Source organism: Rattus norvegicus, chromosome 7 (assembly GCF_036323735.1).
Source record: "Rattus norvegicus strain BN/NHsdMcwi chromosome 7, GRCr8, whole genome shotgun sequence".
NCBI classification, from domain to species: Eukaryota; Metazoa; Chordata; class Mammalia; order Rodentia; family Muridae; genus Rattus; species Rattus norvegicus.
In genome coordinates this window covers 16,685,624-16,709,412 of record NC_086025.1, presented here as the reverse complement: position 1 = coordinate 16,709,412, position 23,789 = coordinate 16,685,624, and the positions used below count along the sequence as shown (strand labels likewise).

Genomic DNA, 23,789 nt, shown 5'->3' with positions numbered 1-23,789 from the left:
CACTCCTTGGCCCAAGTACATTGAAAGGAGCAGGAAGTCCAGAATATATCCAATGAGGAAGACAACCATTCCCAAGTTGCACACATCCACAATTATCACTATCAAGATGAGCAGCTCAATGAAAACCAAAATCTTAACACATGCACCCAGGATTAATACTGAGTAATTAAAGGTGGCTACTTAAATAAAAACCTGGGATCCACCCTCTCCCAACAGCGGCCACCAGCAGTCCTCATTCTTCCCCATCAGAGCCATCAACCAACACTGGGATAGTTCTGTTTTCAGAACTAGAAATTCACACACACTAACTTCCACCACCACTCCCGGCCCCACCTTCTGGTGGAAAAAGTTATCCTACCTTTAAAATAAATAGCAACCAAGTGCTCAGTTCTATGTAAAGTATGAATATTTATTTCAGGCTTTAGATCCCAATCCATTCCAAAAAGCAAAATCTGATATCTCCTCAGAGTAGCTGCAGCCTCCATGTTGGGATGGTCTCACAGAGGCAGCACATTTCATCAGACTTAGCGAGAGTAAGTCCCTGATGCCCACCTCAGCCCAGACTTAGGAAGGGAAAGAAACAAAACTCACCACCACAGGGCTGAAAAATGCACACGCACTAATGTAAAGGAGCAGCTAAACCTTGGCAAATTGGCTTTTTTTTTAAGTTTGTTTTGTGGGGTTTTTTTTATTTTATTTTATTTTTTTTAGGTTTTGTTGTTTTTTTTCTTTTTTCCCCCATTTTCTTTTGCTACCCAATATATGCAGCACTTGTGGACTCCCAGTGGGCTCCCAGCTTTAAACACAATGTCTTAAACAGACTAATTCTTCAAGAATCTAGAAACAGACAAAGGTGTTTTGCTGTGAACACTCTGCAGAGATGGGGTTTTGAGGGGTGGTGGCTGTTGGTTCAGAGCTAAACAAAGAATTCACAGCAGAGGAATGCCGAACAGCTGAGAAACACCTAAAGAAATGTTCAACATCTTTAGTCATAAGGGAAATGCAAATCAAAACAACCCTGAGATTTCACCTCACACCAGTGAGAATGGCTAAGATCAAAAACACAGGGTACAGCAAATGCTGGCGAGGATGTGGAGAAAGAGGAACACTCCTCCATTGTTGGTGGGATTGCATACTGGTACAACCATTCTGGAAATCAGTCTGGAGGTTCCTAAGTAAATTGGACATTGCACTACCTGAGGACCCAGCTATATCTCTCTTGGGCATATACCCAAAAGATGCCCCAACATATAAAAAAGATACGTGCTCCACTATGTTCATCGCAGCCGTATTTATAATAGCCAGAAGCTGGAAACTACCCAGATGCCCTTCAACAGAGGAATGGATACAGAAAATGTGGTACATCTACACAATGGAATATTTCTCAGCTATCAAAAGCAATGACATTATGAAATTCATAGGCAAATGGATGGAACTGGAAAATATCATCCTGAGTGAGGTAACCTAATCACAGAAAAACATACATGGTATGCACTCATTGATAAGTGGCTATTAGCCCAAATGCTTGAATTGCCCTAGATGCACAGAACGCATGAAACTAAAGACAGATGATCAAAATGCAAATGCTTCACTCCTTCTTTAAAAGGGGAACAAGAATACCCTTGGCAGGGAATAGGGCAGGAAAGATTAAAACAGAGGCGGAAGGAACACCCATTCAGAGCCTGCCCCACATGTGGCCCATACATATACAGCCACTCAATTAGGCACGATGGATGAAGCAAAGAAGTGCAGGCCGACAGTTACCATATGTATATCTCTCCTGAGAGACACAGCCAGAATACAGCAAATACATAGGCAAATGTCAGCAGCAATCCACTGGACTGAGATCGGGACCCCTGTTGAAGGAATCAGAGAAAGGTCTCGAAGAGCTTGAAGGGGCTTGAGACCTCATATGAACAACAATGCCAAGCAACCAGAGCTTCCAGGGACTAAGTAACTACCCAAAGACTATACATAGACTGACCCTGGACTCCAACCTCATAGGTAGCAATGAATAGCCTAGTAAGAGCACCAGTGGAAGGGGAAGCCCTTGGTCCTGCCAAGACTGAACCCCCAGTGAATGTGATTGTTGAGGCGAGGGTGGTAATGGGGGGAGGATGGGAAGGGGAACAAGAATATAGAAGGGGAGGGGGAGGGATTAGGGGGATGTTGGTCTGGAAACCAAGAAAGGGAATAACAATCGAAATGTAAATAAGAAATACGCAAGTTGATATAGATAAAAAAAGTTAAAAAAAAAAAGAATCAATACAGTGATGGAGGGAAGAATGCAAGGATTCAGACATTCTGTGGAGGGAACTTCCTCTCCAGTAAGGTCCATAAAAAGGAGCAAACTGAGATCTGCAAGAGGAGTGAGTCATCAGGGGCTGTTTGCTTCCCACCCCATGAGTAAGTTTTTGCTGAGTGGCCACTGTAGATCCCCACTTGCTTCCCTCCCTTTGGCCTGAGATGTCAGGGCAGTACAGGGAACTGAAGGAACATGTCACGACTCCTCATTTCCAGAATCATCATCATCATAACAGTTGGCATCTTCTTCTTCCTCGTCTTCGTTATCAATGTCGTCGTCATACAGGTTGTCATAAAGCAAATCTGAGCTGTTGTCATTGGAAGGCACTTTAGTTTTGATGCAGTATTCTGCCAGGGTTGTTCGGACCTTCACTCCATCCTGTTCTGCTTCAGCTTTCATGGCTGAGACCTGTTTTCTGGACAGAGGACAACATAGGAACATTTGTAGAGGTCTGTTTATCTAGAGAGGGTCTCAGGCTAACCCACGTGGCTTCGCCTCTATAATCCTCCAGCCCTTGGATGGGAGTGCTGGATTATTAGGGAAAGCCAGCACACTTGTATTAGGTGAGTCTTATAACTGTGCATAACCAAGACTCCCTGTCACTCACATGTCTCAGGCCACACAGAGCAGACATCTTGCATCACGCCAAGGCTCTCAACCATCAGGCACCTTCGTGTCATGGAGAGTCTTTGCCCTAACACTTCAGCCTTGTTTGCAGCAAGGTCTCCTTTGTTTGCTGCTGCAGAGATCAGGCTAGCTCGAGAGCATTTCAAAGCTCTGTCCTCTGCCTCCCATCTCCTGCTAAGGGTTGGGGATTGTGGACACATGTGCACTACTGGCTCTATATGTGGGTTCTGAACTCCTGCACATGTGAGCCAGAGGCCCAGCATGCTTAGTGCCTTGCATTCATGCAGCTGATTACTAGGCCAGACTTTCCCCTCACCCTCTAGGTTCCCCCAGTCACTGAGTCTCCCTGTGTCTGGAGTGGCAGGGCCGAATGCTAGGTAAGAGGTCCTGCATCAGAGCCATGCCCTGCATCTGTGAAATGTGCAGGGCTGTGGGCACCACCTGACCTTCACCCTTTTCCTGCTGGGTTCTGTTTTCCATTGTCCTGTGAGGGCTTGGCAGGTAACAGTTCTGCCACAAAATGCTGCCTGCCTAAGTGTAAATAGCTTCTCTGCCTAAGTGTAAATAGCTTCTCGCCTAAAGTACAAAAACAGCCATTGAGACTGGGGAGGCATGGCTACTGGAGAAACTGAAAAGAACACCACTTTCTAGAAGCTTCAATTTGTTGCCAGGCCTTGAACATGGATGTTCTTGTAGCTCCTACAGGCCTTTACAGTTTACACTAAATACCTTCGATTCTTGATATGACTCACTCACCCCAGTGGCTGACCACTAAACACAAGCAGGGCACAGGGATGGACACTGTAATCCCACTACTTGGGAGGCAGAGGCCAGATCTCTGTGTTCAAGGCCAGGCTGGTTTAAACTGCCTCGCACCCATGCATGTACACACACACACACACACACACACACACACACACACACACACACACACACAGAGAGAGAGAGAGAGAGAGAGAGAGAGAGAGAGAGAGAGAGAGATACACACACAACCAAAACAAGCCCAGAAGTTCTATACTCCTGTCCAGTGAGTTCTCTTTACATATTTTTTTTTACTGTGCTTTGTTTCTGTTTTGGGTTCTCTTTCAATAGCTAAATTCATCAGGTTACTACTCCATAAATACAACTGAGAATTGTTCTAAAGTACTCAGAATATTGAAGTTTGAACTTAACCCCTTAGATCCAGAATGCCTTACCTAATGATCTCAGCGTACTCCTTGTCCTTTCCTTTGCTGTCCCTCCATTTCCTGAACATGACTGAAGCATCCACATTGGCTGGGGAAAAGGTGTTGGGCTCATTAAGCAGGGAGATTACACTCAGCACGATAGTCCTGAGAAGGAAAGAAGAACCCACAGTGAAGCTCCACGTCCATCATATCCACAAGCACAGTTTTTAAGAAACTACAGTTTTAAAGTTTTTCCCCTTAAAAAATTTCTGATGCAAATTTGAGGTCATAATATTTGATGACTTATGAAAAGTGGATTATGCAATTTTGTTTTCAGGGGCCAGTGAGATGGCCCAGCAGGTAAAGGAACTTGCCACCAAGCCTGCTGCTCTGCGTGGATCACTGAGTGAAAAGGACAGAGGACGAGAATGCCCCACAAGCTGCTTTATACTCCACGCCACAACATGCAAATATAAATACACACAGTAAATGTCATTTCTTTTCTTAGGACCAGAAGCCACTTCAACCACCAGAACTCCAGGTAGGCCACCCACACAGGACTACTCTGTGTCCCCAGAACCTCCCTGCTGGATCAGAGGCTCGAGAACTCAGCCCTGAACTCTAGTGGAGACCCCCCAGTTCAACGCAGGCCACAAATAACAGAAACCAAGAAACAAAATACCCATCCAACAAAGACAAACTCAGAAATCAAATGCTGTGCTCTAAGTGGACGTCTGCATAGAAGAATGAATATAGGTCCATAGCTACCACCCTGCACAGACCAAAGTCTAAGTGGATCAAAGACCTCAGCATGAAGTCAAATGCACTGAACCTGACAGAGGGGACAGTGGGGAGAGCCTTAGGAGACAACTTCCTCAACACAGCACCAATAGCATGGGTGCTGAGATCAACAATTAGTAAATGGGACCTCATGAATCTGAAATTTTTCTGTAAGAAAAGGGACACTTTCAATAGGACAAGACGGCAGCCTACAGGAATAGAAAAGATTTTCACTAACTCCACATCCAACAGCGGGCCAATATCCAAAATTATATAAAGAACTCAAGAAACTGGACATCAACAAACCATATAATCCAACTCTGGGACACAGAGGTAAGCAGGATTCTCAATAGAAGAATCCCAAATGGCTGAGACACACCTAAAGAAATGTTCCAGCATCTCAGCCATCGGAGAGATGCAAATCAAAATGGCCCTGAGAGTCCACCTCACACCTGTCAGAATGGCCGAGATCAAAACCACAAGGGATGGATGGCTCAGGCTGGTGAAGATGAGGAGCAAGGGGAGTGCTCCTCCATTGCTGGGGGAGTGTAAACATGTATGACAGTTCCTCAGAAACTGGGACTAGATCTACCTCAAGACCCAGCTATACCACTCTTGGGGATCCATCCTTCCAAAAGGACACATGCTCAACTATGTTCACAGCTTTATTCATAATAGCCAGAAGTGGGAAACAACCCAGATGTCCCTGAATTGAGGAATAAATAAAGAAATGTGATACCTTTATATAATGGAGTATTACTCAGCTGTTAAGAAAATGATATCATGGAATTTGCAGGCAAATGAATGGAACTAGAAAAGATAATCCCAAGTGGGGTAACCCAGACCCAGAAAGACATCGTGGAACGTACTCGTCAGGAAGTGCATATGAGCTGTCAAGGGCAAATGCTAATGTCCACAGACCCAGGAGGCTGGCTACATAACAAGTAGGGCTCTCCCTAGGAAGGGAAATAGGAAGGGAGTAGATTCTGCTGAGGAGGGAAATAGAGGGATCAGGGCACGGTGGGGGACACAGAGAGCACAAGGAGAGACTGCAGGAACTGGAGAGCATTTATGGGGTGATGTGGCAACCTAGTGTAGTGCAAGCTCCCCGGAACCCACGAGGATGACTTTAGGGAGGACTCCTAGTAACGGAGGATACGGAGCCTGAACAGACCGTCTTCTGTAACCAAGTGGTGGGCCTAGGACACCAACCCAGCCACAAGACCTTCCACCTACAATCTGTTCTTCCTGCAGATGCACCTGGGTAAAGGTGGCACAGAACTGGTGGGAGTGGCCAACCAATGACTGGTCTTCCTTGAGGCCCACCCCACAAGAGGAAGCCTATGCCTGACACTAACTGGACAGCCCAGAGACCTATGATGGGAAAACAAAACAAAAAACAAATGATTCCTAATGATGCCTCACCTACTTGTCATCAAAGAGGCTTCTTGGCAGCAGAGGGGACTGATACAGAGGCTCACGGCCAGACACTAAGGGGAGTGCCAGTCCAGGCTGGAGGTCTCCATCAGGCTCCTCCCTCACGAACCCCATAGAAATGGGGGAGAAGGAAATATGGGAGCCAGATGGGTCAAGGACACCAGGAGAACACAGCCCACAGAAACATACATACAGGCTCAGAGAGGGAAGTGACAATTACAGTCTGCGTGGGTATGTGCCAGGTTGTCTGTATGTTATGGTTGTGTAGCTCAGTGTTCTTGTGGGTCTCATCTCTGACTCTCTTGCCTGCTCCTGGACTGTGATCCTCCCACTGGGCTGCAAGGAGGGTTTGTGCCTGGTCTCAGCTGTTATACTTGGGAGGTCTGGTCTTACTCTGAGGAGAGAGGTGTCTGTCTGTGTGTGTGTGTGTGTGTGTGTGTGTGTGTGTATGTGAGAGAGAGAGAGAGACAGAGAGAGACAGAGATAGAGAGAGGGGTGTGTTTGTGTGTATGAGAGAGAGAGAGACAGAGAGAGGGGTGTGTGTGTGTGTGTGTGTGAGAGAGAGAAACAGAGACAGAGAGACAGAGTGACAGAGAGACAGAGAGAGGGGTGTGTGTATGTGTGTGTGTGTGTGAGAGAGAGACAGAGACAGAGACAGAGAGAGACAGAGAGCGAGAATAAATTAAAAAAAGAAATTCTCAAATATGTTTCGGGGATAGAGAGAGGACTCAGTGGCTAAGAGCAAGTACTGTTGTTCTAGACCCAAATCTGCTATGTAGCACCCAACACACACAATCCCACATCAGGCACTCACACAGTCGCTAACTCCAGCTCCTATGGATCTGAAACCTCTGGTCTTTTTGGTCACATGCATATACCCACAGACAGATACACAAATGCATAATTAAAAATCAAATAGATTTTTTAAAAAACCTGTTTTCCAGCAACCATCTGGCTAAGCCACCTAGAAGGCAGGGAGGAGTCGATGTGTGCAATCTCAGCACACCTGAGGTGCAGGAGCCAGAGCGAGAGCCTGGCTCTCACAGAAACCAAGGGAGTCACAAGGGAGAGAGGGAATGGCATGTCTGCTTTGAGGCCAGCCTGGTCTACACAGCAAGTTCTTAGCCAGTCAAGGCCATATAGTGAGATCTTGTTTCTAAATAAATATTTAAATACATAAGTAAGCGAGTGAACTAAACAAATAAACAGAAAACAGCCTGGCCTTGTGTTTCCCTCCCCAGGCCATACCCACCCACCCCGAAGAGCATTGAGAAAGCAAAAAGAGCTCGTTCTTAAAAACCTGAGCGTAACCCAGGGATTGGTGGATGGGGTTTACAGGTTTAGTATAATCTGTCAGAGGTAAACTCCACACAGTGCTGCTGTCACTGACATCAGCTCTATATTCTACCCTGACTCTGCTAATTAGAAGGATCTTTGAAAAGGCAGACAGTAATACCAAAAGATAACCCAGTTAATACTGTCCTTATTGTATACTTCAACATGGAAAAGATATTTAGAGAGGACATCAGGGAAAGAATCCAGTTCTAACTGGAAGCAACACATGGTAAAAAAAAGTAGTTTCAATGGTTGACATATTGGGTCTTTCTCTTTATGCTGGTAAAGCAACTGTGACATTTTAATGGTGTCGGCTGAGCAGTGCTGGGATGCTGTTGCTGATGTTCCCAGGACATAATGCAAAAACAAGGATTCCCTGGTGAACTGCACAAAAGTGCAAAGTCTAAAAACTAAGACTGAAAGGCCAGCCTGGTCTACATAGTAAGTTCTAGGATAGCCAGAGCTATGTAGAAAGACCCTGTCTCAGAAACATCAGCAGCAGCAACCACAAAAGCCCCCTAAGATTGGGGAGGCATGCCTCTGGAGATCAAACAGCTCTCACGAAAGACAGGTAAGCAAAAAAGTAACTTAAAAATTTTGCATGAGTGTATGAAGTGTTGTGTGCATGTGTGTGCACACACGTCACATAGGTATAAAGGTGTCTATGTGAAACCAGTCTTCTCCTTCCACCTTTCCGTGGGCGCTGGGGATGGAACTCAGACCTCCAGGTTTACAAGGCAGGGCCTTGACTCACAGAGCTAAGCACGGTGGTGACACACACCAAGCAGTTGGAGGAAGAAGGCAGGACAATAAGGAGCGCAAACTTCAAAGTTGACATGAGCTACACAGACATGGCAACCTGAACAAACTACCCTGTCTCTCCAAAAACAAAACAAAACCCCTTCACTGTGCCCATTTTGCTGACAAATGCTTGCAGCAGACCCTGGATCTCTCCATTTCAACAGGTTGTAGAAGACCAGACAAGAAACTCATACCCGCATCTGTGGCTGCTGGACTGGGTCCCCCCATTCACACCTACCAAGACCACTTTTCCACCCTTTAGGAAAAGGAGAGATGACAGGTACTTCTGGAGAGGACCTCAGAGAAAGCTGCTGTCAGGTCAGGCCACGGCAAGAACTAGAGTCGGTTTCTGGCCGTTTCCCACAAACAGGAGACAAAGGACCACTCACCAGCATTGTCCTCATGGGGTTCCTGGACTTCAGTCCTTCAGAGATGGCAAAACCATCAAACTTCAGTAGATAACAACTGGATTTTTTTTTCTTGTTTATTGCTCTACTCAATTCCCACAACCGTATGGACTCCAGCTCTTAAAAGGTTCCACATACTCTTTAGGTGACAAAAACCCACCCACTCACATGCGAACAGTCACAGATGTGAGCACAACTAGACCGGATTCAGAGTTTACTGACAGTGCCTCGGTCAGGCAGGCTGCTAAATGCTGACAGTTCAGCAGCAGTGCTGATTGGAAGATCACCTGTCCATCTGACTGTCTTTCACAGGTGGCATCATTACACCTGCTGAACATTTGGGAGGCAGAGGCAGCAAATACATGGCAAAGCAGTCTGCAGAACAAATGCTTGGCCAGCCAGAGCTACACAGGGGACATAGCACTTCCACAAGTAACCCTCAAACAAATCTAGCAATTTACCATCTTTAGAAAGAACCTCCAGGGCTGGAGAGATGGCTCAGTGGTTAAGAGCACTGACTGCTCTTCCAGAGGTAGTGAGTTGAAATCCAAGCAACCCACATGGTGGCTCACAACCATCTGTAATGAGATCTGATGCCCTCTTCTGGTGAGTCTGAAGTACAGCTATAATGTACTCATACATAAAATAAATCTTTAAAAAACCTTTAAAAGAGAGAACCTCCAAAGCGTGCTGGTGCGTGCCTGTAATCCCAGCATGCAGGAGATGGAGGCCCGAGATCAAGGTCAGCTAGGCTAACAGTAAATCCCTGGGTTTATTTTAAACAAACAAAACAAACAACAACAAAACGAAACCTTTGTCTCAACAAATAACAGAAACAAAAAAAAAAAAAGAGAGAGAAAGATTCGCCATTGTTGCGAATCATGAGTGGACACGTTCCTGACTTGGCTCCCAAAGACCACCAGGTAGTGCCAAGCAGACAAGGCGGTTTCAGACTGAAGTAACAACCAACATCATGCAGCACAGAGACACAAGACCCAAGAGAGTAACCAGCTCTAAAGCAAAGGGACAAAGGCCGCAAGCACCCTAGGGCGTGACTCCAGAGCCGCCCAACAACAAAACAGCCTGGTGAGAGCAGAACACACCTCCCTGTTAGGATAAAGAGCTCTCCTCCCCTCTCTCCCTTCTCTCCAGAGAGGATCTTACTGTAGTCTTATCTTCATTGTGTAGACTGGGCTGGCCTTGAACTCACAATCTACAATCTCTACCTCTTGAGGGCTACGATTAAAAGTTTGTGCCACCACAAGTAACCGAGGAAAAATAGTGTGACTTCCTGGTAAACAGGAGGAATACAGCAGCATCCAGGAAGGGATGTAATGATTAAAAATCTCGTTCCAGGCTTTCTATCAGGGCAGAGGCTTATTCCCCAAAGTAAAGAATCAGAGACATGGAGTCAACACTCAGCCTCTAAAAAGAAGCACCACCAATACAGGGAGACCACTTCCTCAAAGCCAGGGTGTGCACCAGCCCTGCCTGAGTAATAAGCACCACACTCACACTTCAAGGGATAACCAGGATGGGGGTGTGTGACCAACTTTAAATGAACTCTTAAAAACTTATCCTCAGGATACCTCAAACTCCACAGGACCAGACTGGAAATGTAACAGCGACCTACAGTGTTCATCCCTACACTAGGTGCAGGAAACAACAGAAGCAGGCATGGCCGCATCCCTGTAATCCCAGCACTGGGGGGCAGAGGCAGGTGGATGTGTGTGAGTTCAGGGCCATCTGGTTTATAGCATCACTTCTGCTGGGGAGTCCCTGCAGGTATCACAGCTGGTGGAAACTGAACCTCAAAGAGATGAGGATGAAAACTCACTACAACCTTACTTAGTCAGTGATGCTGGACCAAAACTTCCACAAAGTCTGATCCTGTGGCTTAATCTTTTTACACAGTTGAACACAGTAAAACCTGATGTAAACCAGGGGTTGGGGTGTGGTCTCCACATGACAAGTCTCACAGCAAAGCCTTGGGGACAGCTACATAAAAACTCCTTTACGGATGCCCGACCTCGGCAGAGCCCCTGAGACCTTCTCTCTGAGGATCAAGGCTACCGACTGGGAACAGGACACAGGGCCCAGAGAGGATTCGTAATAACCATAGGGTGGATTCTCATGATGGAGAACGCAGGGAACTTGGGTTTCTTTCCTAAGGATGAGTCCTCCTCATTGAAGGCAAAGCCCAGGATTAGAGCCGAACACACTCTGAGGATTTGGGTGGAGGCTGGCTCCTAACAGGATAGCAGGGGCCTCTGTTTCTCTCACTCCAGGATTCTGGGTAACCAGCCATCATCCTTCTGTCCTCTGAGGAAAGCAGGCCTGTGCACTTCACCGGCCTGGTTCCTGCAACGCTTCCTTTAAGCTTTGCCTCCTAACTACCCTTGCACTGGGGCCAAGGAGAACAAAGTGATGCTGCCCTGGTGAGGACGACAGCTGCTAAGTGACTAAGGGGTGTGCAACACACAGTCAGAACACAAGCAGGGAGCACAATTTCAAACTTGTAAGCTGTTTGTTGCTAGACTTTCTCAATCCTTTCAGACCACAGCTGACCATGGGAAACAAAGTACACTGTCTGCTCACCTGCAGCTCACAGTAGCCTGGGAAGCAGAACAGGGCCCTCTCAGGCTGCCTCCTAGACACTTGATGACCTTAGAGTGGAATAAATGAAACTTTCCCTACTTAGTCTGTTACCATAGTCCCTATTCAAAGCCTTTGCTATACAGGGTTCTTCTCAAAGCAAAGAAGTAGAATGCATTTAAACAAAATGTTTAAAATATTTTTCATGTACTCAGCATTCAGATTAGATGTGCCATGTGGAGTGGACTGGGGCGACACACGCATGCAGCTGGCAGCTATTCTGCCCTCTGGCAGGGGGGGCAAATCGTCATCTCCCACCTGACAGCACACAGGGCCCCAGGCAGCTCCCTGACAGGTGCTGTGGAGCCGCTTTGCTTCCTCACTGACTCACGACTTTCAGCACCAGGGGAGCATAACAGAGACTGCACCTCACAGAAGCAACAAGTCTTTACCTTCTCTTTGTCTGCACCCCACCCCCCCAAGACAAGCTCTTCCTGTGTGGTGCTGGCTGCACATGTATTATGTAGACCAAGTTGGCCTCAAACTCACCGAGATCCTCCTGCCTCTACCTCCAGAATGCTGGGGTTAAAGGTGTGCACCACGTCACTGTCCACGAAGTATATTTCTTACTACATCAAAACCATAACTAGTTGGGCTGCCTAAGCTCCTCAGAATCACCCAGGTGGGGTTGGCAAGTTGGATGGAAAAAAGGAGCCTGCTACCTGATGAACAGAATTGGTTCTTGATGGAAAGAGAGAACTGATTTCCATAGCTCTGGCCTCGGACCTCAGCACCTGAGGTCGGTCTGTCTGTCTGTCTGTCTCTGTCTGTCTGTCTGTCTCTCTCTCCCTCCCTTTATATATACATAACACAATTTAAACACAAAAGTTAAGGGATCTAATAAGGAGTAAATTCTAATGTAAGAAGAAGAAGCAGGGGCTAGACAGATGACTCAGTGGTTAAGAGCACTGATTGCTCTTCCAGAGATCCTGAGTTCAAATCCCAGCAACCACGTGTTGGCTCACAACCATCTGTAATGAGATCTGATGCCCTCTTCTGGTGTGTCTGAAGTACAGTTACAGTGTACTTATATATAATAAATAAATAAATCTAAAAAACAAAATAAATAAATAAATAAATAAATAAGAAGCAGATGAGGAAAATCAGAGTCCCAACCAGCACTGCTCAGGGAGTCAACACTTCAGACTGATGCAGGTGCATGTGTCAGTCAACTAGGAACTGCACACATTACAGAATCAGATGCTCCCCTATCCCAACTCCATCTTCAGTTACCGTCAGTACAGGCTGATGTGATGAGTCCACTGCCAGCACTGTGCACATCCTCCCTACGCCCATGCCCCATGCCCTCCTATAAACCTGAGCCGTCACAGCTGCTCTCTCTTATCCCCACTCAAAGGCCATCACCTTTCACGTCCCCCAACTCTCCAATAAATCTGTTGTGTGAGGTCTGTTGCATGATGTGAATTCTGCAGTATTCCTTAGCATGCTGGTCACCAGGATACACTTTTACCTTGAAAGCCGTCCAACACACCCTCATGCAATAGCAAGAGAGAAAGTCACAAACGCAGGAAAGATTCTGTTCACAGATTCAAACAGAATGAGACACACCACATATACGCCCAAACGAAGATTCAAGGAGCAGATGTCTGTACTCCCTGTGTATGCGGGAGGTTGAAGTAAGAGATTTACTTGAGTCCAGGAATTTGAGGCTGGTCTCAAAAAATAGCCAGGTTAGTGGTGGAACACACTTTTAATCCCAGCACTGAGGTGGCAGAGGCAGGTGGGATCTCTGAGTTCCAGGACAGCCACAGGGCTACAGAGAGAAAGAAACCCTGTCTCAAAAAATGAGCCCACCAACTAACCAACAAATAAATGAAAGCAAAACACAACACAGTCCACTCCATAGAACACCTTACCTCACATTCTGAGGAGGATTCCACCTTTCAGAGGGCAGCTCTCCACTCTGTGGGTCATCTACGGGCAGATGAAGGATTGAAATGCATACATCTCCATTCTACAAGACAATGATACAATGTTCAGTAAAATGTAAGAGACTGATACAAGCAAGGTGCAACCCCACACATCTGCAACCCAGGCGGAGGCAGAAGGGTCTCAAGTATGAGGCCCAGCTGGGCTACTATACAGTCTCTCTCTCTCTCTCTCTCTCTCTCTCTCTCTCTCTCTCTCTCTCTCTCTCTCTCTCTCTCTCTCTCGTGTGCTTTAACCCCATGCCTTGGTAGATATGAGAGTGTCAGCCTGGGCTATACAGCAAATTCCAAACCAGCTAGGGCTACAGGTAAGAATCTGACTCTAATAAAACAGAACCAAAAACCCAAAAATGTGATAAAGTTTTTTATTAAAATTTCTCCATGCTCAATTTCTAAGTTGAAGTAGAATTAAATATTATAAAATTTTATTTGGACCGGGTATGGTGGCACATGTCAGCACTCAAGGAGACAAGAGGCAGGACGGTCATTCCAAGTTTGAGACAGCCTGATCTATATACATATTAAGTTCCAGGCCACCTAGGGCTATTATTCCTCAAGCAGAACAAAACATATGGGGTAGTCTCCAAGATAGATGTCTGTCCTGTCTGTAGCATCATCTTTCTGAAACAAACAGAACAAGCAAGCAAGCATGGTACCTGCTAAATACACGGTTACCAACTGACTGCTGTGCTATACGATTTGCATAATGCATAAGAACTGTAAGAGCAGATCTAACAAGCACAGTCAATACGTCAAACACACAGCCACAGGGAGGTATCTAAATAAACATACTCAATAGAAAACAGGTCAGTAAAACAGTCATTTGTTTCTTTTCTCCCCCTACCTTCCCTTTTCCTGTTGTTTTTTCAAGACAGGTTTCTCTGTGTAGCCCAGGCTGTCCTGGAACTCTGTAGACCAGGCTGAGCTCAAACTCAAGAGACCCACCTGCCTCTGCCTCCCGAGTGCTGTGATTACAGGCATGGCCACCACTGCCCGGCAAGTTATTTGTTTTTTAAATCTCAAGGATGGAGATAAGAGTTAAAAGTTTTTGAACTGATTATATATATATATATATATATATATATATATATAATGTGAGGTATAAAAATTATTATGTATAATCAAATTAAAATACATGCAGACGGCTAGACGGTGGTAGCATAAGCTTTTTATTCTAGCACTTGCAGAGGCAGGGGGATCTCTGAGATTGAGGACAGCCAGGGATACACAGAGAAAGCCTGTGTAGAAAAACTAAACAAACTACTTCTTTGTATGTGTGAGTAGCCCGTGTGAGGGAGTCAGTGGTGACCACCCTGTCATTTCCTCTCTGCCTTATTTTTTGAGCACGAAGATAGTCAACTACAAGGCTTAGCTAGGAATCCTCCTGCCTCTGCCTACACCGCACTGGAATTAGGTCTACACTGCACTGTCTCACTTGGCTTCTCACAGGAGCTGGGGACGGGAGCTCAGCCCTCATGTCTGCACAGTAATCACTTCCCTGAGGCATCACCCAAGTGCAAAGCACTTTAAAGTGTGTGTGTGTGTGTGTGTGTGTGTGTGTGTGTGTGTGTTGAATTTCTTAAATTATATGTATGTACTGGTAGGAACAGAGGGAGGGAAAACTGTAGTTGGGATGCACTGTATGAGAGGGAAAATGTCTCTTTGTATGAAAATGTCTGTCAATCAGCTGGTCTTACTATTGCTGTGACGGAACACCGTGACCAGAAGCAACTGGAAAGGGCTTATTTGACTTACACTTCCTCAGCACTGTTGGAGGAAGTCAGGACAGGAACTCAAAGGAGGCAGGAGCTGGTGCTGAGGCACGGAGTGGTGCTTCTTAACTGGTTTGTTCCTCATGGCTTGCTTGGCCTGCTTTCTTATGGAACCCAGGAGCACCAGTCACCCCCAACACAGCAAATGGGCCTTTCCCATCAAGGGTGCCCTGCACACCAGGCCCAGCCTGACTGCCGCTCTGGGGCCACTGCATGTCCCCATGTCAGCCTCTGGGAGCTGAGCAGAGATGAGACAGTAGAAGGCTGGCTAGACAGTGACGTGCAGAGGGGCTCCTAGTGGCAAAAGCTTCTGGAGAGCGTTCTCTTCCCAGGTAGTGTTACAGCTCTTGTGTGACAGATGCTCTCAGACAATGGAGTAATTCTCACACATCTTTATTGCTATTGGCTTGGTCTGAAATGTTTAGGGACGCCTCGTCTCTATGTGGAGGCACTGACCCTCCATGACTGATGGCCACAATTCTCTCCATGGTAGGCTGTGGCTATGAGACCAGGGCCTGGTGACAGGAGCAGGCGAAGCTCCTAATGTTTGTCCCTCGTGGGTCCCTGGGTCTTCAAGCCCACCTCGATCTTACTAGGCTTCCTCTCACAGTCCACTGTCCTGCAGTGTCCAGCAATCAAATCTTTAAGACAAAAAATAACATGGAGAAATGGCTTTGATATAAGACCTAAGTTCAGTTCCCAGCACCCGCATCATGCAGCTCACAACCACCTGTAGCTCCAGTAGGTCTGATCTCATTGTCTTCTGCAGACCTGCACACACAGGTGTACACACGTACACACACACAAACACACACACAAAGGTGTACACACGAACACATACAGGTGTACACACAAACACACAGGTGTATACACGCACACACACACAGCTGTACACATGCACACACAAACACATAGGTGTATATACGCACACACAGGTCTTCACACGTACACACAAACAGGTGTACAAACTCACACACACAGATGTACACAGACACAGGTATACACACGTGTACACACACACACGCACACACACACACAGGATTACACACACAGGTGTAGACACGTGTACACACACAGATGTACACACACACTCTCATACACACACAGGTGTACACACACAAGTGTACATACTCACAGGTGTACACACACAACTGTACACATGTACACACATGTGTACATACTCACAGGTGCACACACACAACTGTACACACACTTGCACACACAGGTGTACACACACACGGGTGTACACACACACAGAGTAAACTTTTTTTTTTAAATTTCATTTTACTTTTATGTGTTCTGCCTTCATGAACATCTGTTTACCACATGAGTATAATGCCCATAGAAGCTATAAAAGGGTGTAGAAGTCACATACAGCTGGCTGTGAGCTAGGGTGTGGGTGCTGGGAACTGAATTCAGGTCATCCAGAAGAGCAGTGCATGCTCTTAACTGCTGAATGTCTTCCCAGCTCCAGAAATTACAAACAAGCAAATAACCAGACCACCTGCTGTATCTGGTTGAAAGCCTGAGGCTGAGGCAGTTCTAAGTTCTCCTAAGGAAGCTACTCTGCTGCTTTGTTAAGAGGACATAGTGCCTGTCAGGCTGCCTCCCAGGTAACCATAGTTATGCCCCAGACTGATGCTGCTGTCAGCTTTGGTCAGAAAAGCTCCCTTCTGCAGTAGGCTCATAACTTGTCGCCTCAGTCACAAACAGGGCATCTACATCCCCCTCCTCAAGTGCTCAGCAACCACAGGTCAGCAAGGCGGTAAGCAGTCTTGGGAGCCTGGAGCTGACTACTGCACATGACACGCAGGTGTTCTCGTGCACTCACAGCAGCTGTGAATACTTTCATGTGCCCTACAGGAAAACACCTGCCAACATCCTGTCACTCAAAGGGCAGAAACTCAACAAGCCCCACCCTTCCTTGAGCTTATAGTTAATGGCTGTTAGGGAGGAAGAGTTTCTTCAATGCTAAAATCCTGGTGCCACTAGTAAGGTGCCCAGGCACTGTCAGCAACCACATGCAACCCATTTACCAAAACAAAAACAAGGCAGCAACAATAGCAAGAAAAAGTGGACAGGGTAGAAAGAGGAGCAGCTGGAAGGAGGAAAAGAATGAGAGAACCAAAGTGGGACAAGAGGGAGTAATGGAAGGAATATGATAAAAAATTATATCCATGTATGAAATGTATGAAACCCATTCTGTATAGTTAATACTTTTTTGTTTTTTTGTTTTGTTTTGTATTGTTTTTTAAGACAGGGTCTCTTTCTGTCCTCAAACTCACAAACCTACTCTTTGGTTGGTTGGTTGGTTTTTTCGAGACAGGATTTCTATCCTGGACTCAATTTGTGGACCAGGCTGACCTAAAACTCACCTGCCTCTGCCTCCCTAGTGGGTGCTAGGATTAAAAGTGTGCATCATTACCCCCAGGCACAAAACTACTTTTGTAGAAGCAAGAACGTATCCCTTTAAAAAAAATTTAGGGCTAGAGAGATGGCTCAGCAGTTAAGAGCACTGACTGCTCTTCTGGAGGTCCTGAGTTCAAATCCCAGCACCCACATGGTGGCTCACAACCATCTGTAAAGGGATCCAATGCCCTCTTCTGGTGTGTCTGAAGACAGCACAGTGTACTCACATACATAAAATAAGTAGATCTTTAAAAAAATTCTTTAGATGAATTTTACTTACTAAACTTTGGTCTTATCATCATGCCTTGGCTAGCTAGGAGTTCTATATACACTAGACTGGAACTGAACTCCTTGAGATCCATTCATCTCTGCCTACTGAGTGCTGGGATTAAAATTCTATGTTACAATGGCTGGCTAGAGTAACTGGGTTGGACATGGAGGCACACATTTGCAATCCTAACACTTGAAAAGCAGAAGCAGGTGAATGGCTCTAAGTTCATGCCAGCCTAGTTTACACAGTGAGATACAGATCTGTCTGCTATCACTACAGTAAACTGTTTCAAGTAAACTCAAAAAAGCAAACAAAAAGGCAGAAAAGTCTGGGAACTGCTGGGCTGGAAGTAGAAATCAGTATTAATGTGCCCCAGCACCACAAAAACCACACTCCAGTGGTGCTTGTACATTCACAGGACTATGAATTAACGTTTTTAGAAGCTTTCAAGTTCTATCACACCAGTTTAAAATACTCTGCTTGGTGTTTTCCCCACTCCTTACCTCCCCAGACTTCTCACTACCATCTTGCTCTTCTGTTGAATACCTGGATCTTAAATACAAATGTAACCATACAATATGCAAGCCTTTCTCTGACTTCTTTCACTTTCCTGCATGTTTCAGTTGCCTCTCCTTTGTGACCCCCTGCGTGGATGTGGTGAGCTGGTGCTGTGGGGACACTGGTGTGCGCAGTGCTGAGCTCTACACTTGTGTGCTTGCCTACAGCGTGTGCTTCTTCTCCCTTACAGCAGAACTGTGGGTTAGATGTGAGACCCGTGTTTACCTTTGTCTAAGAGCATGTCCACTGTCCTGTGCGTTACTGGCAGTGTGTGGCATCTGCAGTCCTTGTTCCTCAGATGCAGCTAGCCTAGGCTGATGTGATGTGTGCTGCAGTTCATTCAATAATTGTCAGGTTCTCCTTGTATTTTCCTACAGGTTGTTGCCCAGTCGGGCTAATCCTCTTACCTCAGCCTGAGTATACATTTGTGGCTAACTTTGGCTACTTTTCAACTAGGTTAATCTTCTTACTACTGAGTTTTTTGAAATTCCTTAAAGAACTTTACAGACTGAGCTGGCCTCAACTGCAGGAGCCCTCTTGCCTCTGCCTCTAGAGTTTATTTCTGAGCAGCTTTTGAACATTTTTATCATCTGTTGTTGTTGTTCATGGAAATGCAACTATTAATAAGTGTGCTACTTCCCACTTGTGCTAATCTTAACAGGGAGGAGGTCAACTGCTCTGTGGACAAGGATTGACTAATGTGGATGTTGGAGGGGAAGGGGAATCACCCCTGGACAGGTTGTTAAGAAGGCTAGCTGAGCAGGCCCTGAGATATAAGCCAGAAAGACTTTCCCCATGACCTCTGCATCAATCAGTTCCTGCCTTGGCTTCCCTCTCTGGACAGTGACCCAGAAGATGCAAGCCAAATAAACCTTCTCATAGGAATCTGTGGTGGTTTATCACAACAGAAGCCATAGAAAGTACACCACTCAACGAGTGTGGTGTCATGACCGGGCATCACAGTTCCTGCCTACAATGTCAAACCTTGGGAAACTGAGGAAGGAAGAGTGTGAGTTAGAGGCCAGTGTGGGTACCAGGCCAAAAACTCCAGTAATTACACACGTTCTCAATCCTTGGTAACAAGTTTCACACTCTACTTCTCTCTCGATGTCGATTTGGCCCTACCTCTAGATCTCATTTCTCTATAAATTTTATGTGCATCTTGCTGAGAGAGAGAGAGAGAGAGAGAGAGAGAGAGAGAGAGAGAGAGAGAGAGAGAGAGACTTACTTTGATTGGAGATTTATGGATCATTTATGCCAAATACTCTCTGCCCTCTTACAGTTGTCTTTTATTAGGAGCTCAGCTGGTGAAGCACTTGCTGTGACATCGTGAAAACCTAAATTCAGTCCCCAGTGTGCACATGAAATGCTGACTGTTGCTGGGTGTGGTGAGGTGGTGCTGATGCACAACTTTAATCCCAACACTCAGAAGGCAAAAGCAGAAGACCTCTATGAGTTCAAGGCCAGCCTGGTCTCCAGGATAGTCAGGGCTACACAGAGAAATCTTCTTTTGAACAAAGAAAAGAAATATCTAAGTGTCATTTTTAGATAAAATAAAAAATAAATACATGAACAGAGTTGAGTGCCATGGCACCCCTGCAATCCCAGGGCTGATATAGAGAAAGGTGTATCCCTGGGGCTGGCTAATCAGCCACCCTTAAGCAGTTGGCAATACTCAGGCCCCATAGAAAGACCCTAATTCTAGGATCATATTCACCCCCTACACCCTTTCTTCTTTTCCCTAATGCTGGTTCCCTTCCTATTTCCTATAGTCCCCATTCTAATTTTATGTCTGTCCGTCTCTTGCTTCATTACTGTTTCTATTTTTAAGATTTGGATATGTATGAGAAAATTTTTGTTTTGTTTTTTGTTTTTCAAGACAAGGTTTCTTTGTATAGCCCTGGTTGTCTTGGACTCACTTTGTAGACCAGGCTGGCTCACAGAGATCTGCCTGCCTCTGCCTCGAGTGCTGGGAATTAAAGGTGTACAGCATGACAGTGGCTCAAGAAAACAAAGTGTTTGTCTTTCTGAATTGGGCCTATTTTGTTTACTCATTTCTGCTCATTTTCCTACAAATGACAGGACTTTACTTTTTTTTTTTTGGTTAGACAATATTCTGTTGTGAGTCTATAGTACATCTTCTTTTCCCCATGTATGTTTCTGCTGTCTGTCTGTTTTGGAGTAGGATCTCACTACATAGTCCTGGCTGGCCTAGACCTCTACAAGTAGATCAAGTGGCCTCTATTCAGAGCTATCCCACCTCTCCCTCTGCCTCTGCCTCCGCCTTCAGAGGTGCAGTGAGATTAAATGTGTGCACCACCACGCCTGGAACTGGCACTGACCTGCTGCCTCTGCTTCTCAGTGCTAGGGCTTACACTTTGCTGTGTGTTTGAGACAGAAAGCCCTATGTGACCTGGGTACTTGGTAAGCCCAGGATAGAATCCTCTTGATTCCATCAAAATGCTCTAACAACAGAAATGTCCTACTGGGTCCAGTTTATGTGGCATTGGCAACTAATGGGCATCTAACCTGGTTATGTACCTAACTGTTGTGAAGTTAAGGGAAGTGTAGGCAGGCAGGGATCCAAACTGTATTTAACCCTGAGTTTCCTGGGTACATAGCAAGCAACTAGCTCACATCACAGTTCCAATTTTTTGAGGAACGTCCATGTTAATTTTTACACCATCGCACATGCCCAACCAACAACCATACGAGTTACTTTTTCTCCACAACTCTGCAGCCGTGTCCTTTTCCCCTTCCTGTCTCTTTAAAAGTTTATGTGTATGGGAGTCTTGTTATATTATGTCTGGGCAGGACATGGTGGTATACATCTTTAATCCCTGTACTTGGGAGGCAGAGACAGGTGGTCTGTATGAGTTCAAGGCCAGCCTGCTCTCTATATAGAATCCCAGGCTAGCCAAGGTGAATACTACGACCCTCTCTCAAAAAATAAAAAGTTCTGATTATGTGATAAAAATGTACATGTATGGGGCTACAGATATCTCTTGGTAGTTTAGAATGTTTGATGTGGAGCTGGAGAGATGGCGCCACAGTTAAAAGAGCACTGGCTGCTCTTCCATAAATCCTGAGTTTAACCCCAGCCACCACATGGTGGCTCACAACCAACTACGATGTGAGCTGATGCCCTCTTCTGGCACACAGGGGTACATGCAGATAGAACACTTATGTAAAATGAATAAATAAATCTTTACCAAAATAAGGGAAAAAATGAATACTTAATGCCAGTTACTGTAGAAGACCTGAGTTTCTCTCACAACACACACAAAGTGCCTCACACCTCTCTGGTTTTAGGGGATCTGATGCCCTAACATGTCTGCACGAACACGGTCTATAAGCATATATGCAGGCAAAACACTCACATACATAAAATAAAAATGACCCAAAGCAGGGTCTCTGTTTGGTCCTGGACATCCTGGTACTCTCTTGGTAGAGTAGACTGATCTCAAACTCAGATCCACCTGACTCCTGAGTGCTGGAAACTAAAGAGATAAGAGATGCACTATCGCTCTCCAGCTAAAATAGAATTTTAAAATGTGTATTAGAAGGATACCATTTGTCCCTTTGAAGAAAGAAAAAAGCTTGTCTGAGCCAGGAATCCCAGCCCTCAGAAGTCAGAGCCAGGCAGATCTCTGTGAGATTGAGGCCAACCTGGTCTACAAAACGAGTTCCAGGACAGCCAGGGCTACACAGAGAAACAAGGACAACAACAGTGCACAGTTCTCCGTCCATGGCGGTACTCATGTGTATGAGTGTTTCCTGTCCGTGTGCTGGGTGTGCAGCCGGTGTTTGCGGAAGACGTAAGTGTATTGTATCTCCTGAAGCTTGAGTTACAGATGGATGCTGGGAATCAGACCAGAGGCCTCTGCAAGAGCAGTCGGTGCTCTTAGCTGCAGAGCCAGCTCTCCAGCCTTTTATGGTCCTTGTTAAAGGCCAGAGAGTAAAATGAACACAAGATAAATGTCAGCCTCCTTGGACAGCAGAGTGAGCTACAGACCTGCAGCCCCACAGCTGAGAGTTCTCCCATCACAGGGAGCTGCACCCTCAAACCCTCAAACTGTGACTCATCTGTAGATTCTTCTGTAAAGTATTTTGTTTACAGCAATATAGAAAGCAACTAGCTTGGGCAGTGATGACAATTTTTGGGGGGAAATAAAATAATAAATAGGGCAAGGAATGTAGTACACAAGTGTAAGCCAGCCACTGGGGAGCTGAAGCAGGACTGCCCTGAATGGAAGCTGCCTAAGCCTAAGTGTACATGTGTGTGTGTGAGTGTGCATGTGTGTGTGTGTGTGTGTGCGTATGTGTGTGATGCGTGTTTGTGAACATGTGTGTGCTGAGTGTGTGCATATGTGTGTATGTGTGCGATGAGTGTGTGTGATGAGTGTGTGTGCGTGTGTGTGATGAGTGTTTGTGATGAGTGTGTAATGAGTGTGTGTGCATGTGTGTGTGTGATTGTGTGTGTGTGCATGTGTGTGTGTGATTGTGTGTGTGTGCATGTGTGTGTGTGATGAGTATGTGCATGTGTGTGTGATGAGTATGTGTGCAGGTGTGTGAGTGTGTGTGTGTGATGAGTACGTGTGCAGGTGTGTGAGTGTGTGTGTGATGAGTGTTTGTGATGAGTGTGTGTGAGTGTGTGTGTGTGTGATGAGTGTTTGTGATGAGTGTGTGTGTGTGTGTGAATATACATGTGCATGAGCGTGCACAGGGTGACGCAGGATAATGAAAACAGCATTAAGGGTCTACAGGGAGCTCTTTCAACAGCCATTCTCAAAACAAGGGCAAGAAGCCTCAGCCCTTAAGCACTGGCTGCTCTTCAGGAAACCCTGGTTCATTACCAATACTGCACGGCAGCTCAAGGGACCTCACACCTTTCTTCTGGCTCCACAGGCATTGCACATATGTGGTACACAGTCGTCCACACAGGCAGACGTCCATAAACATAAAAAGATAAAAAACCAAGATCCACAGCCGAGTACAGTGCTCTCACCTACGAATTCTCAGGATCTGGAAGGCAGAAAGAACAGGCAGAGGCAGGACTACAGTGACTTCACACCAACCTGGGCTACTGTGACCCTGTCTCAGTCTTACTCTCCCCAAACCCGGAGCACCAAACAAAAGGGGTATGTGAGGATACAGCGTTGGGGTACATACTTTAACTCCCACCACTGGGAAAGACTAAGCCAGGACTCGAGGGTGTGCATTACCCAGGGCGATGCAGTGAGACACTGCCTCAAAATATCCAAAGTGTCAACTGTTTCTGAAACCTCTTTATCCTTTAAACTTTGTGTATGAGTGT

General features: G+C 45.9%; 1 pseudogene; it reads right to left on the bottom strand.

The window, feature by feature from the left end:
- Positions 1–388: 388 nt before the first annotated feature.
- Positions 389–23,789, bottom strand: part of LOC134479627 (ubiquitin-conjugating enzyme E2 R2-like) — a 28,389-nt pseudogene continuing 4,988 nt past the window's right edge.